Source organism: Xiphias gladius, chromosome 7 (assembly GCF_016859285.1).
Source record: "Xiphias gladius isolate SHS-SW01 ecotype Sanya breed wild chromosome 7, ASM1685928v1, whole genome shotgun sequence".
Taxonomy (NCBI): domain Eukaryota; kingdom Metazoa; phylum Chordata; class Actinopteri; order Istiophoriformes; family Xiphiidae; genus Xiphias; species Xiphias gladius.
In genome coordinates, this window is record NC_053406.1 from 19424810 (window position 1) to 19442561 (window position 17752).

The following is a 17752-nucleotide window of genomic DNA, read 5'->3' on the forward strand; positions in this document are numbered from 1 at the left end:
TTTCTGTCAGTTGACTACTCAGTTAATAGACTATACCTTTTAGCATAATTGCATTATATCGTAATGTATCACCTTGATGAAGATTACAGCAGTTGCTCAGAATCTGCTGAACCCTTCAAATCCTAAAAAGAAACAGAAGTTTTGTGTCATACTCTTACAATGACTTGATACTATTATAAAGGAGAATTATAGAGCAAACAGAAGTTTGAGCCTGAATCGCATGTTACATCTTGCTTATCTAGAAGCCAAAGATCTTTAGTTGCACAGTTGAGATCTGGTATTCTTCCTCTGGACATTGAGACCAGCAGATTCAAAAATATTCAGGAGGAAAACAGATTGTGTGAGCTGTGTGATTTGAGAGAAGTGAAGTGAGTCCCGGTTTTTTTTGGTACTGTGTTCTGATGATTTACAATGAGTTACTTTTCCATGAAATGCTCAACCAAACCCTGAAATATTCTGTTGCACAGATGATCAAAAGTTGAAATAGTTGTTCAATTTTGAGTTTGCTAATTCTTCTCAAAGGCCTGGGAATAGTATTTACTCTAATTTTGCTTGTATTATATAGTAAATGTTTTGGTCAATGGTACAGACAATGACAGTGTGAAAATCTGATTGTCAAAATAATCTGAATCGGGTTTCTTTATTTTGGGACCTTTTTTGTAGTATTGTTTGAAAATGTATATGCAGCACTCTTATTCTAGCTGATATGAAGTCTTACTGCCATACTTTAGTTGTGTGCATGACACAATACTAGAAAACTCACTAATTCGTTCATCGTTTTCAAACATTTTAAAAGCCTTACCCCTCTTCAGGATGCTATATAATGCCAGACTTGCAGAGAAGTCCACACACAGACTTGAAAATTGCAGAGCAGAGAGTGAGCGTGAGACAGAGACCAGTGATCGGCCCCATCCACTGGGAAAAAAGTCAGAAAGTAATGCCTCGCTGTGATGAGTAAAAGATGTGAATGGTGCAGCGAACCATCACGTACACGTCACCTGCTGTAATGGCATTCATTTGATTAATTGAAGTCAACATGTCTGGTTCGTGAAGCTTAAACCCTCATGTTTTCTGCCCATATCTGATGAAAGGTCAGCTTACTCCAATTTATTTGCCAAAAAGGAGAGGACACAGGGGAACAAGCGCAGGCTGGGAATTTAATCAGAGTGCCACCCTGATGCCGAAAACTGGTTCTGCTCTGTAAACAGCCTGCTTCACAATGACGTGCACATCTGAATATGGGCAATGGTGTGTGACTAATGATCAATGACTTAGACAAACTCCATTCATAACAATGTGACAAGTTTTGTTGACAAATATTAATTTAGGAAAGACAATGTTGATTAATAGTAAGAGTTAAGTTCATTTCAATTTCAGTAGACTTGAAAAACATGTTTCAGTGTTAACTATGGGGCGATACGTACTGATTATCCTGCTCAAATCTTCTCACGGGGAGGTAGGTGTTTTAAAAAAAGAAGAGGTGGCCAATTCTCATTCTAGATTCAAGAGAAAAAAAATTCACAGTCAGACAGAATCAAAGTGGGAAAGTGATTAGAGGAGTTATTGATCCATTTATTTAGGCAACATCTCTGTTAATCTGAGTGGACTTCACCTCAATTTGTAGCTGTAAATCCCCTTGATGACTGCATGCGCTCATAGAACAATTAAATCTCTAATCGACATTAAAAAACTATTCTCCAGCCTGCAGTCTGCCTTTGAATGGTACGTGTTTATGCTAAGAGGCTGTAACTGTCAAGTGGAGAATATGTGAAGGACTAAATGCCTTATACTGCGACAAATTACGTTTATGTTGGAGGGGGATTTCTTTTTTGTTTCATTAGAGATTATATTCCTTAGTCTGTCTCCTACCGAGTCGCTATGATGTTGCAATGGTGATAAAAATTGGTGAATTATGTATTTAGAAAGAGCTTTGTCACAGATGACACACTGCATTTGAAACAGACTTACTGTGCAACGTTTTTAAGCTTTGCAAGCTGTAAAAGTCTTAATTTATATTTTAATGTAAAGGGTTACCTATTATGCTAATTTTCAGCTCTGTATTCCTATTCTGGGACTCCACTGGAGTAGCTCTGCATGATTCACAGTACAAAAAAAGTCCTCCTTCATCTCAAACTGCACTGTTATGTGACCCCCGAGTTGAGCCTCTGACTGAAACAGGCAATATTAGCTCAGGCCTCTGTAAGAAAGGCCTCCTTAAAAGCCCACTTTCTACTGATTGGCTGAAAATCCAAGGGGCAAGGGGCAGCGCACCCAGTGCTTGTGAGCACCGCCTCATCCCCTTATCGCTGTGGAGGCTCTGAAAGCAAACTGTTAAATAAATTAACCAGTAACTAAAACTAAGTAACATAACATAATTGACTGGAAATGTCAACCTGTCAAACCCATCCGTACATGAGCGCTAATCCGATCCGGAAGATGAGAGTGGACAGCACGAACATCTGCAGCAACAAAGTTTACAGCAGGACGTCTCTGTTCGGTAAATATTAAACGCATTTCCTGTTTATTGTTTGACATAAAGGTGGATTACGTCTTTCAATCACAATCTGTATGTAAAATTTTTTCTATATATGCCCGTTATTAGTTGTACATGTGGGAAGTGTGCTGGAGTGTGAGTGGAAAACGTCTGCTGTCAGGAAATACAAAGGCAACCATTGCTAGTAAAATGTTATTCTGTGGTCGCCAAATGACTGTATAGTAAACCTGCACTGTTGGTCATTTGTATGCCGGGGTACATTAAGTGCTGATAATACTGCTCTGGTAGACTGTGTTAGGAGAATGAGCTGTGCTTGGAGTGGATCACCGTATAAAGAAATCTGGGACGAGCTGAAGTTTACCTCATTATTTGAAACTTTGGCCACGTTTAATACTAACACAATAGGTCTCCTTTAAGTTTTGTCTAAAGTTGTAATCCCTAATTTCTCCCGGTTGATTTGGTGACCGTTGTAACCGCAAGTGTGGTTTAATACTACAGCTCACTGAGCGGCCAGTTCTTCAGGAATATGAAAGGGGAGCAACTGGTCTATCTGTTTACATTGCAGTCAAACAAACTCACACCATGTTAGTAAAAAACGTCAGGCAGTAATTGGCCTTTTTCGATCATGACACGAGCAACCATGATCCGATTTCTTGCTGCACGTGGCGTGAGTAGTTTTCTACACAAGAACAGATCATAGTGGGGTTGGTTATCTTCTTGTTCCATTACTCTCTACAAAATTTAAAACTGAAATCATAAAATATTAAGGATTACAATTTAAGTAAGCCCAAAATTTATGAAAATCTGCAGGGAGTGTCACAATCTCCAGAGACAGCCTGATACCCTGCAACAATTTACTGTTGTACACCATTTTCCAATGTCATGAGCAAACATTTGCAAAAACTGACTGAGCCCTTGAACAGTATAGACAGCTAGTTATGGAAATATGCGCATTAAACCAAAAGAAAAAAAAGAAAAAACGCTTCACAGAGAGGGTATTCAACCATCTTCCCTTTTCCTGGCAGTTACTACATCAAACCTCACATCAGCCTGAATGAAGGAACAGCAGTGAAGAAAAATGACATGCTGTGCTGTCTGGAGAGAGATGTCCTTCATGGGCTACAATACAGCAAATGGTATTATGATCTATCTACTGCATTCTGTTATACCTCTCTCGCCTCTTTCCTTGTTGTGCTTTCACTGTAATGAGGAAGGCGCCATATTTCACCTTGTTATTTACATATAGCTGTAATAATCCGCTGTGTTCATTCCCCTTCACAATCATTTTGGTATTCTACAGTATTTACAATTAGGGGCTTTGCAGCGCATACCCAATACAGGCGGAGGGTAATGAATAAATTAAGCATTAGAGTGAAGGCAGAGTCCTACTCAGAGGTCACATGTGTTTTACTGCCATTTTAAAACAGAGATCACTGAGGAAAACGGCAGAAGAATAGGTCCAGTCAGATGCAAGTGAGCGGCTGTAAATGGGCAGCCATTGGGGAGCACCTGAATAATTTATAGCTCCTCTTGTTGTGCTGCACAGTCAGGGGAGGTTTATTTCAAACAAAGGGAACATGATGTCTGTTATGAATTTCTGTTATGCTTTGTCTCACTCTGTCATGTTTGTTCTCCACATTTTCATCTGCATTAGATTTATTTTGATCTGCCAAACCGCTGACATGTAGTTGTAATTGATGCAGCTGTGCGTGCCTCCTGAGCTGTTAATATATATATATATATATTTATTAACAGCTCAGGAGGCACGCACAGCTGCATCAATATATATATATATATGTGTGTGTGTGTGCGTGTGTGTATAGGTATGTATAAAGGAGTTGTGGGCGTTTGAATCTGAAAGCATAAAGCTGAATTTTTGCATACTCTTAATCTGGCAACTCTCATCTTTCTGCAGCCTGGGATGTCCCACTACGTCTGTCTCCTGAGATGCCAGGTCTCACTGGCACAATTCTCCGGAGAAACTCACAGCGTGAACCCTTAACCATGGCACTTTTGTGAGACTCCATACTGAGAAGCTGTTTGCTTTCTATTTTTTCTTCTACCAATACAGTTGAACGCATATATTATCTCCTTCTGCAGTGGCTCCAACATGCTACAAAAAATATACAATTGAAACAATATAAGTAAAGGAAAACAAAATGTAAATGCTTCATGCAGTGTGTGAACAGCAACTTCTTTCTGCTGCCACACCTTCCTCTATTTGCGACAGCATATTACATTCCTCTTCAGGCTGACGGCTGCAAGCTCAAATGACTCTTTAAGTCGGCCTTGTTGGACAGTAAGAAGAAAGACTGACAGACTAGGTTATAACAGCACTGATACATACTGCAGGAATCTTAAAGTGCCTTTTTGTGTTATTATTGTCTCTGTCAAGCCATTCAGGAACTACTAAAGTTTGGTGATGTTTAGTCCTAACCGTTGTTGTGACAGTCTGATTGTTTGTATAGATGTCTGCTCTTTGATGGTTGTATATATGTGCTTTGATGTTGTTTTATCTGCTTGTTTGTTTCTTTTAATGTACAACATCAACATGCTCAGGGACTACAGAAGATAATTAGCCTTTTGGCTAGACCTGACACATTCGCATCACATTGACGTTAATTAATGTGTGTTGTTCGTGTGCCAAATTAATAAAGCAAATCTAGCTTGTTATGCCAATTTCTAAAAATACTGTGTTTTTTGAGCATACAAAATTAGCTGAGAAAACGCACTTTTTCTGCCTCCATCTTCCTACTACAATACCCAGAATTCACCGCAACCACTGCAATTCCAACGCCATGATGCCGTCCAGTTCCTGTGCATTTCTCGCTTCAGCCAAATTTAATTCTGGGACCAATGTACAAACACAATAATTTTCCACAACAGATGAGATGTGCAGATGGGAAAGATTAGCAGAAATAATGAACCTCCCCATAATTGATAATGCTAATTTATGTGACCACATGCCTAGTCATGTACAAACACACTAGAGCAAACATTACAGAAACACTTAAGTCAGCAGGTAGCTGCACTAGTATTCCTGTTGGCATCGGCTGTTTCTTTCAGCCTATTTTTAAAAGTCAGTTTCGGGCGGTTGTTACACACAGCTGCACTCTCTGGGCCAGTAAAGCCAGCAACATGACTCAAGGTTAAACCAACAGAAACAAACAATGCCACAAGGAATAAGACAACACTGCAAATTCCTTACTAAGTTTATAGGACCAGTAATGTAATAATATATTGTTTGAAGTGGATATGAGGCAAATAAGCATGTGGATGTAACCGAATACAAGCACATCAAGGATGTGAACAGCATCAATGTTTCTGTTTTTCCGCTTTGCTGACGTGTCACCCAGTTATAACCTGACTGTCTTAAAACTTGTACATCCTCTTCTCAGGGTTAAAACCCAGTCAACCTGAATAGAGACATCATTCACACACTGAACTTATAATCAGCAGCGCTCACTCTCTCTAGTGACTGCAGTTTCTATGACGTCCGTCCTGAATAAAGGGATAAAGGTCCAAGGAACCAATTTGAAATCAAATGCCTCACGATCATCAAATTTAGACATTTTCCAAAGCATCAAAAGTAATCCAAGTAAATTCTATCTGTACTTCTGTGCCTAAAGTTCCACAGCTTCTATTTCGACAAAGTTGAGACATCCAATTTTTTGTTTGATGGAGATGGAGTTTAAATACAGCGGATTCTTTATTATTTGATCAATTTAGGCACATGGTTAAATTTCCCAAGCAGCTAAACTCAAACATAATGCATATTAAGATTATAAATAGCACAAATCAAATTTAGCACAGGCGGCCTAGACTATTTCTAATGACTTCTGGCCTAGGCCTGGCCCACTTCCAGTGTAAATCTGAATACAGATACATACACAGACACAGAAATACAGATATATTTGTGAAATAAACAGATACCAATAGTAGCTTTGTATTAAAACCAGTTAGCTACTATTGGCTGCTTGATAAGAAATTTTACACCGTATGTGTCGATGTTCATTGTTTCATCTAGGGCTGCAACTAATGATTATTCTAATTATCGATCAATCTACTGATTATTATTTTATATTAATAGTTTAATACATAAAACACCAGAAAATATTTAAAACATGTTTGCTTAAAAAATTACTTCAACAATTAATCAATTAGCTTCGCTGATTCATTTTCTGGAGATCTCTTTTTTTGCAATAAGCTCAGGCAAATTACAGTAAAAGCCTTGTCTGTGAGCTACTGCATGTTATCGCATTTGAGAGCCGACATGTTGTCAGCAAGGTTTCTAATTTTGGAGACACCTCCCTCAGAGGTGGGCCAACTAAAACTGAGGAAACACAGACGGCAGCTGAGGCAGATTCAGCTGGGGTGAGCTCTCAAGTCACAGAGCTCAGTGGGAATTTTTATGTCAGACTTCCACATGTCATATTACAACAAAAGAAGTCAGGCTGAAAGAGGCAGCTAATCCTCTGATAATTCAGACACACTTTGAATGGAAGCCTGTCTTTGGAATGTAAATATATGTGGATAGCCTATAAGTACTGTATATAATGATACTATAAATACTAAATATATGTAAATTGATGTCATGAAAATAAATCAGCATATACATTTGATGGTATATGGAAACACAGGTCTTTATATTATATTCAAAATGAAAGGAGAGATTCACATTTCACTGTAGTTTTTAACAAAGGTCCAACAGGATTAAGACCCATTTGCAGCTTGTCTTTGGGATCAGACAGCAATTTGCTGCTGTGTGAGATGCTAAATCTTGCTGCACTGCACGTGGGCAGCGAACGAGAGGAACGTTCGCTCACCTCTCCATCATAATCTGTTGTTCATCAAAGAGATCTATTTTTCTGCCCCCTTTGTACCTTTTCATTGGACTGCAAACTCTGACAAAGTGCCGGGGTCCGTGGTCTTTAATGATGACATATGAGAGTTATCCTGAGGATGTTGTCAAATCAGGGGATGGGCTGTGGCTGTAAACCTGGGTGATGACTTGTGGAGAGTAAATAAAAAACAGGCATTTTTTCCATATTTCAAAAAGATTACTTATCTTGTGATTGAGTGCTGCTCTTAAAATGTCAGGAAACAATTGAAAGAATTTCAAGGTGCTTTAACTCTGTCAATATATATTGTAACATTGACTATTAACCCCTCTTTTCTGTGTTTATCTACAATTGGTGTTGTCAGGACCCTAGCCATTACTGGGAGCAGGGATCAAAGCAGTTCAATAAGTTTTTCAGCTGTACAGTGACAAGTAATGTGCCTTCATAAGTTTTGATTTTCAGGTAGCTGTAGCTGATACCCGTCTTTGATAGATACACAATGTGGTGCGATGCTGTTTAGCAAATTCTCCACAAAACTGATTTTTGGTGCATTTTCAGGCATTGATCCCACCTCGGTAATGAAGATTTATTCAAGAATCCTCAGATACACACACTCCTACAAATGGATTCCACTGTGTGTGAAATCTAGCTGTTGTTCAACTGGTATTGCTTTGACACAGTTCGTTTTGCGACAGCCATTTCTCAAACTGACACAAAATAAAGAAGGGTTGCAGCCTCCTCCTGTTTAATTATAGCGCCCTGAGAAAAGCAGCAGATGCCAACAAAAGACATCAAAACAGTTATTTTGCATGGAGAAAGTCTAATTTCAAAAAGAGTCAAAAATCTATACTTTGGTGTGCTGAACATGCTCTCATGGAGGAAAATGGTTCATTAAAGAGCTCTTTCAATTTTGCAAGATATTAAGTTCATGACAATTGGTTTTGCTTCTTCCTGCTCTATGACAACATGAGCAAAACATTTACTTTAGGACATGCAAGTCAGCTGCAAAACACTGTGGCGCTGAAATCTCACACAGTTTAATTAAAAGTAATAAATGTTTAAGTGATATACAATACCTGTATTTCACACATACATACACAAATGTACCCTCTGCATTGCTGGTTATAATCAATCATTTATAAAATACCTTCCTTAGGGCTTGTTAATTATTATTAAGCATTATGATAATGATTTTATTCTATATAGAAAACACTGGGTATTTTCATAACCCGAGGTAATGCTAATGAAGCCTTTGTCAAACTTGTGGGAAGGAGAAATGTTAAATAAGCATTTCAGCAGCATCCCAAAGTATCAGCACTAATTAAATTACATATTTATTTATTTACTTGCTTAATTATTTAGCTGCAATCTTACATTTCCATCAAACTCATTTTAACTTTTTTGTTCACTGTGTTCATACTGTGAACATCAGCAAACTGAGACGGTATCTGTGGTTAAGGGTCACACAGATAAACTTGATATGATTTTGAAGAAAGCTAATCGAAATACCTGTCAACAGGAGGATCAGTGCAACTTTGAAAACTCACTTTTTTCTTCTCTCACACTTTTTTTTCCTCCAAATAAACAGATGAAACACTTAATTAAAAAATGTCCCAAATCCAGGGATCTCACACTGTCGCTATCACTGCTCAGTCCTATCAGACCGAAGTAATGGGAGTATTGTCACCTGGACCTCACATGTAATGTGATGTCAAAGGTGTCAATGTCCTGCACTCAATTCCCCACCAAAAAAAGACTGGAATCACCTTCTCAAACAATATGAGGATAATTAATAATCTCATGACCACATCATCAACTGGTGTTTAAGTTAACATCACACGCTAAAATATTCTGTGTGGCTCATGTGCTAAGGGCTGAATCAAAATAACTAAATTAATCTGTTTCAAATTATCTTAATAACCAGATATTCAACACAACCCGTCCTCACTGATAATAATCTGCTAATTTCATTAAAACATAAGAAGCTTTACACCCCTTTTCATGAATTTCTAGCTGGAAAATAAAATGGTTAATGTAATGGGTTTGCCTTTATATATTTGGTTATTGCTCATACTATGGATTATTAACTCACTCTTTCTACCCAACTGCCAAATTAGCGGATATGGCTGATTTCTCCTGCCCCGTGCAATGCTGAAGCGAGGCACTCCCCTCGTGCAGCGAAGCATCCTACAGGACTGACAGTTCAAAGCAAGAAAAATCAATGTGTTCTCATATTATGTAAGCCCCAGCCACCTGAAAACGATCAGTTTCAATATCTGCAACGTTTAGCTGCAAAGGCTGGCGTGTATTGATGTATCTCATAAATATAAACTGTACTTTGATATGGTGTCTGTGCAGAACTGTGAATTTTTCAGTAGTTTCTACTGCTGCACAAGCACACGTGATGAATGTATGGATGGGCTTGTCAGCGTATTTTCAGGAAGAGTTGAAACCAATGGTGGACGGTAACAATGTACATGCAAACTAAGTAACCTATTTGTATTGTTCCACTTTATTCTTCTACTCCACGACATTTAAGAGGTAAATCATGTATTTTTACTCACTGCTACATTTACTTTATAGGTAGCAGTTAATCGTTACTTTGCAGATAACATAAGTTATAAACATACTGTGTAATTAATTTTTAAAGTATATAAATATAATTTGAAAACATGATAATTAGATGTGTTATTAAACATCCCAACAGATTATAAGACAGTTCAACTGACCTCCACCCTGATCAGTACCATCAGTATCAATAAAGCAATCAGTAGCAATAATAAAACAATATAAGGGACAAAAAAGGAAAGGGACCAATCTAAATAATGAGTACTTTTACTTTTGATACTTTTATTTAAGTATAATTTCATTGCAAGACTTTTACTTGTGTTTAACTGTATATTGCAGTATTACTACTTTAACTTAAGTTAACCATCTGAATATTTGCTCCACCACAGCAGGATAAGAAGATAAGAGCTTGAAAGAGGAATGGTTTTAATCAGTTATTCTTGACGCGTCAGACCACAGATAAGATAGCACTACTATCAGTAAGTACGGCCCTACCAGGTGTATACTGTAAAACACAACAAAACTAATTTAGCCAGAGTGTATCAAGTTACATAACTTCATTGTGCTCACATAATAAATTTTGTTCTAGGGCCTGGGAAAGTTGACACACAATTACCACTGTAGTGGCTTTTCATGACATTGACGAAGCTGTTGGTAACGGGCTGGAAAAGCCACAACAAGTCAAATATTTCAGTTCCATTACAGGCTATCACTTTTTACCGAGTGGAGCAAAGAAGAAATTTTGCCAAATGTCAAAAATAAAGCAAACAGGAAAACAATAGGGGAAAAAACCCAAAGTAATGTCACAGTACAAATATTATATATATATTTTTTTGCACTCCAAGAGGGATTCTCTGGGAAGTGACAATGTGCTCTCGCAACACTTTTAACAAAAGGAGCACACATGTGGCACCGGTTCATGCCGAGTTTATGTCATGTGTGGGCACAGAAGTTGAAGAGTTGTCTTTATTTATTTGCAAACAGTAACATGAACACAACTGGGTTTGTCCTAGAAAAACAGCAGCAGCAAATTACAGACATTCACCTACCAGGGATCCTATTGAAGGTCTGATATATGCTTAATGGAAGCTACTTAAATACAGTATTTAATGGTAACGACAGCTTCCCTTCCCTGTATCATTATTTAAGTAATAAAAAGCAAATTCCCTTGAATATCTATGACCAGCCACAAATTCCTATGAGGAATATCAGTGCTCTGCACGTTCATGAGTTTATCAAACCATCTATTGTATGTATTCTCAGTCCGTGTTCACAGCAGCCCAGGGTATTTTCTGCTGTTCATCAGAGGGGCTGTTTTCCCTATTGAGATAAGAAATTAAATCTGCAGGAGCAGAGGATGCTGGGTTTGCTGCAGGGCGGCGAAGCAGCAGCTCTAATAATGGAGCCGACTCCCATTGCGCAGGCTATGAGGCAAACAGCCATGGCGCCAGCCAAACCCTGCCTATGTGAGAGGATAGCTAACAGTGTCACTCTGAGAAAGCTTGCGCTCTCTCTCCTTCCCTCTCTCAATGTGAACATGTGGTTAAATCTGCATCTGACAGAGAGAGGAGGAAAAGAACGAGATACTGTGTTTTTACATTCCCCTGTGTCTGCATTTGAGTTAATATATGAAGGAGAAAAATGAAAGAAAATGGGTAAAACTGTAGCATTTGCCTTTGTGTTTAATGTAATGAGTGATTGATTGAGTCAGAGGAGGGAAACCTCATTTTGTCAGCATATTGTTATCAAAGCCTTTCCCTTTATCCCTCTACCCCATCAATTTCTGCTCTTGTTCACAGTCTGGATGGGTTATGTGTGGTGGCATATTATGTTAATCTGAAGAGGATTTTAATTTCAATTTGGGAACTCACCAGAATATTGTGTCGTTTTGGATGCTCCTCACGGGGTTCACTTCAAAGCAGTCTGCAGAGAGAAATAAACGGTCACACCTTAATTTGCAAGCACAAATAACATTGGGGGCCATATGGCCCCAGTTGTAATAGTGTCAGAATCATAAAAAAGTTCAATTTATAGTTCAATCTTTGATTCCACCCCAGACTTAATACAAACGATTTGATATTTCTATAGTGGTGGAACAATCATTTTTCTGCCCAGAGCTTCTCTGCCAGATGAAATTTAAAAATGGAGAAATTCAAGCAGTAATATCATTTCACCTGCCTCCTTGTTTAAATACAATTTGCTGATTTATACGTATAACTAATAATTGTCCGTAGCCTGTATTATAATTAACCTTGGACTGTACACTGGAACACCTGCCTTACCTCCAGGTTAGTCTTTTCTTTTAAATACGTAACTTTTACTATTACAGCTATTAAATACAATGAATTAATTCAATGAATACTGACTGCTGAATATAACATATACTGTCTTTGTATAATGCTGTGTCATTATATACCGTATTATTAGTTTGGCACCAATAAAAAAATACGTATTTGCCATGAAGTTTAATAAAGACAATAAATAGAATACTGAGTAAACAGAGAAACACCCAAGTGACTATAAGAATATTTGCAAATTTTGTACTTAGATAGATCGATAGCTAGATAGATAGCTAGATCTATTTATTCCAGGAAAATTTCTGTCTAACAGGAGCAGAGATGTGTAAAGCAAAGGAATAATAAATAAGAAATAGATAAGGAATATAATAAATGAAAATAAAAACAAAAATATTTAAACATACTAATAAAAATATGTAAGATATATGTGCAAAGGTATGCATCATATAGTATTAAGTGTATAAAACTGTGCAGTCCATGAGGGGTGACTCTCATGCAGTGGGCCTCGGAAACCGCTGAGCTGGCTTAGACTGGGGTCACTGCAGCATTATGAAACCGAACGGCTGTTGCTACAAAGGAAGAACTCCTTCAAACGTATCGGAAGGATGAGACGGCTACTGAAGGTGCTTCTTAGACTGTTCATCTCCTCATGGATGAGATGGGTTTACCAGTATGCTCCTGGTACTGGACCTCACAGAACATTCCAAGCAGCCTGTTGCACACATTGAAAGACCTGAGTCTCCTCAGGAGGTACAGTCTGTCCTGTCCCTTTTCAATAGAGGGCATCGCAGCTGTGATGCCTACTTGACTGCCTTAGAGGGGACGCACCAGTGCTGTCACCACTGAGAGCACTGGCGCGTCCCCTCTTAGGCACGGGGACAACGCATGACGTTTTTCCGTAATGAGGGCAATCCTCTGCATGCCAAGGGAGAGGTTGAAGAGGAGGAGGAGCAAAGAATGCCAGACGGCTGATCAGCGCGCCCCCCCAGCAGCCCGGGGTTGCAACAGGTCCTTGATTTCAAACAGAGGTAGACAAAAGCAGGCCTCTTATTTCTTGCCAGCGACTGTCAATTTTGCCCGATAAAATGACAAGTGTCATTGACAGATTTTATCAGCTGCGACTAGCTAGCTAATTAAGCTAAGACTAGCTTCATGAGTTGGTTGACAACGCCTTCTCTGACCAACTGACTGACTCTTTTAAGAATCTTGTAAAAGGGGTCTAAACTATGTACCTAATGGCCATATTTATGATATAATGTTGAAAGGCTGAGGGTAAAGCTACATGTCCCAGGTAAAGATGATGATCCATGTAGAAAGCATTGATATATAACCAAAGAAAAATCATTTTTCTTTAACTGCAGTGTACAGCTAGCTAGCCCTAATGTTGTTGAAAAATGTAAGATCAGACTGTTATTTCATTCTAACGTAACCCTGTTTGGTTGCTTGGATTACGAGCATGTATATATTTTAGAAATAGTGCGCTTCATTTTCAATATCACAACAGAAAAGGCTTTTGAATGAGGACAGGTGTGTTTCGGAAACCTAACCTAACGTTGGCTGGTGTTAGGACACAGCTGCTTAAATTAAAATCTGAAAGATCCCAGGATTGGCTTCTATTCAGTGGGGGAATACTGCAAAGTGGATGCACTAGTCACAGCTGGGCCTTTTTTTAACATTAACAAGTAACCCCACAAACCTATGTAAGCTGGTTAGATAATGATGTGCCTCTTGGCTTGGCTGCCACTGTAGGTAGTAAGCTAGTTAGTCAGACATGCTATTGATTGCAGCTTATGTTACAGGAGATAAACACACTGTAATCCATTCATAACACTTGCCTTCTTGTGCATATGGTTTTGGAAAGGCATAAAAAATACACCGCCCTCTAAACTCTTTAAAGCAGGGTACTGCTGAGCCCTTGAAACACTTTCTGGCAAGCAGAAAAATCAACAAAGTTTATTCCTGTGACTGAAAAATCATGCTGCACTTAACTGCATTTATAGACTTTCCTTATCTGTCTCTGGTGATTTTTAACTGCTGGAGAGCACATGATTACTGGACATGAATATGAGCTTCAGTGCAGTTGCCAAAAAGACCAGTTTTAAACATTTCTGGTGCAGTGGTTTCATGCACACCTGGGCTCTGGTGACATCAATCTCACATGCACACAAATAAACTCTGTAGGACTGCAGTGAACCAAACAAAAAAAAAGTCAGGTGTAAATAGCTTTCAGAGGACACAAACAAACTTCTTGGAACTAATTTAAACTGCTTCAGTACAGTCTATAGACTAAAACAGTTCAACTGAGCTGCATTTTTTCCTCTCTCTCACCAGTGCACGACTAAAAGCGCACATGGAGCTATCAGAGGTAATTGAAACTTTTGTAGATGAAGAAAAGGTTTTCCCCTTTTTTTTTTTCTTCTTCGGGAATAATAACAACAGAGCGGTAGCTCTGATTCTCCTCTGTCAAATTTAATTGCCAAAGCAGCAATCTTGATTAGGATCGCTACAGTCCTTTTTATCGGCCCCAGCCACAGCTACACAGGGTGTTTGTCCAAGCAAGACATATTTACCTAAGCGAACTCCGACTTACACCACTGTGTAAACAAGGTAGGCCTCTCCAAAAGACCCTGAAATTGAGCGCAAAACTTCATAGGTGGTTTAGTAGCGGTCCACAACATCCAGAAGAAACATGCCTCTTCTTCCTCTTTAGTGTCATGTTTACGACTGACCTCCTAGCTACAAGAGCTCCCTTAACTTTTAGGTGAGCATATAGCTAAATCTAAAATCTTCCTAGTGTTGTTAAGGAATCAGTGACATATCATTCAGTGTGGGTGTTTTGTCAAGTTTTAGATAAGTCAAATCCTTTACTGTCAAAATGGCATTACACAACATCCAATGGGCAGCTTTCTGACTGACCTAAGACAGTGATGTGAGAAGTACAATTTCACGCATGCTTCACTTCACTGGGGCGTCCATCCAATGTTCATGTTCCCTAAGCATTCTACACAAAGGAATTGAATAATACACACTGCACGCACGCTCACACTGCAAATATCACCCGTGCTTTTCATGCTGCCTTAGCTGTAAGCTCACATGTTGTAACTGCATGCTAACTGCCCTCCCATCTACTCATCAAACTCCCACGCAGACACATCAGATACATACACTGCATGCACATAGACTTCTACCGAGTGACACAGCGATTAGGTTTGTGAGAGGATTTTCTACTCTCCATTTTAGCTACTGTTGTTATTTTTCTAATTCAAAACCACTGGTAGTGGGATGCGTGGCTTGCCAAGGAGAGGGGAAAGGTTGCATACTCAAAAACAGAAGCAGTTTTGCTTCAAAACATCCTTCAAAGATCAGATGTCTTCAGGCTCATATACCGCCTCCAGGGATACCATCACTTCTCCTAATGTGACAGGATTACTGAAACAGACGACTTGCAGCTCTTAAAGCTTAACTGGTATGGTTAAAAATACATATATAGTGCTGCAACTCATGATTATTTTCATTATCAATTAATCTGTGTGTTATTTTCCCAATTAATCCATTATTTGTTATTGGTAATTATGTTGTTAATTATAAATAGTAACCTGGCTCCCTGTCCTGTTGTTTGTTTGCTGGGGTCTAGGGCTGCACAGCTAAAGTCCAAAAAAGACAGAGGAATAGCAGGCCTAGCGTTTTTTTTTGGCTGCTACAAGAATGGTTTTGTTGAACTGGAAGATTCTTAAGTCAACCTTTTATATGATAGAGATCTGGTTACTTTCATTTTTATATCTTCTTGGTACGGAACAAAAAGCCGACATGATCAGCGATACTAACTACAATCTCGGAATGAAATGTGGAAATGTGTTTCAACATTGCCTATTTGCAATTCAATTATTATTATGGACTCACTGTGGAGTCCTTCGTGAGAGGATTTTGAAACCCGGTTCCCCCACACAGGTCAAGTAGACCTTATGATCATAATTGCAGAAAATTAACTAAATAATATATTTAACTCTGTGCTGTATTGTACTATAGTTATGTCCCCCCTTATCATCTACGATATGTGTTGTTGTGTTGCTTATCAGTGTACTGCTGTTAGTGTTAGTTGTAGTGTGTATAGTTTTGTTATGTTTTTTTTTTCCTGTATGTATATCCTGTATAAATGTAAAACTGTAAATTAAAAAAAAAGAAGCAGGAACTAGAAAGTGTTTGTTTTTGCTTGGAAAAATTATTGAAACAATTAATATACTTGCTAATCAGTTTAATTATCAATTTATTAATCAATCAGTTGACAAATACTTTCAGCTCTATATATATGCAGTCTTATGTGATAATAATATATATAAGACTGATGACTTATACATGATAGATGATTCATTCGATACTAAAACTTGGGGATGATTTGCTTTTCCCTGCTTTTCTAAACCCAGTGTAGCAACCCAGGCCTCTCACTCGTGGCCGTCCTCAAGGACAAGCAGCTATTTGTTCAGTGTTTCAGAATCTCAGACTTTCTGTACACAGGGTAAGGCAGGCGTTTGTCTAACTGTAAGCCTGGATTATGTCTCCACATGGCGAGAAAATGGATGTTTCATTTGATATTTTTTCAATGATTTTGCAGTGTTTTTTCAGATAAGCACTCAACTAAAACTAAAACGGTTTCATTCTGAGAACTGAAAAATGCTTTTGCCTGTATTTTGCAGTACCTGTTGGCGTGTGACAGGAGGCCAGCGATGTCCATAGAAACATTATCGCCTCTCAGTCAAAACACCCTCCAGAATTCTTAATGAAGAGTGAAAAAGAACTAGCTACAGGGTCTCTCTATAGCAGTGTCTAAACCATGTGTGAAAATGCTAGGCACACAACACATCCACTTTCCTTTTACTCTGCCTGACTTGCCACAAGGCTGAAATAAATATTTTGAGGCTAAGACCCACACTGTTATTATAAAACCCCCAATAAAAAACAAATAAAGAAACACATTTTTGATGTTGGACCACGGTGAACTTAACCAGTTGGATGAATTACGAATGGTGGCAAGAGGCTAGCCCATGGAGTCTGAGTAAGGCCTGGTTATTCTGCCTGCTTAATCGCCTTCCCTGGAAGCGATCAGTGCGGAATACAAAACAAGAAGTGTCATGGTGATAAAGGAAAGGATACAAGTAATACCTGCTCCAATACGCTGCACGCTTAACTGATTGCTTTACTGCAGCGTTTGCCTCTGCCGTGCATGTTAAGCATGTTGTGATTTTCATCAGATACCAAACAGCCATGTTACTCGGCTGCCTCCGCTGAGTGTGATTTAACAGACAGCATATGGTTCTCTTAGCATGCCCACACATTTGGCACACTGACCATTACCAGTACCTCCAGGGCGGCCAATGTGACCTCCAGAGATGAGAGAGCTCCAGACAAAGGCAACAACCCAAGGCAAAGTAGAGGCCTGTACTGTGGGCTGCACTGCAGAGAGCTGGAACACATGAGTACACAGAGATAATGGTGGTGGAGGAGGTGTAAAATGATGAGGAAAAAATTGGGCTGATGCTTTACTGCGATATTTACCA

At 38.8% G+C, this 17752-nt stretch overlaps 1 protein-coding gene across 3 annotated transcripts in view; it reads right to left on the reverse strand.

Moving 5' to 3' along the window:
* The window catches only part of lrfn1 (leucine rich repeat and fibronectin type III domain containing 1), a 168456-nt gene that overhangs the window by 42954 nt on the left and 107750 nt on the right, over nt 1–17752 (reverse strand). For all 3 annotated transcript variants that reach the window (XM_040131848.1, XM_040131850.1, XM_040131849.1), the window contains one exon: nt 11775–11826. The gene's annotated coding sequence lies outside the window, so the exon portion shown is untranslated. The remainder of the gene's footprint in view (nt 1–11774; nt 11827–17752) is intronic.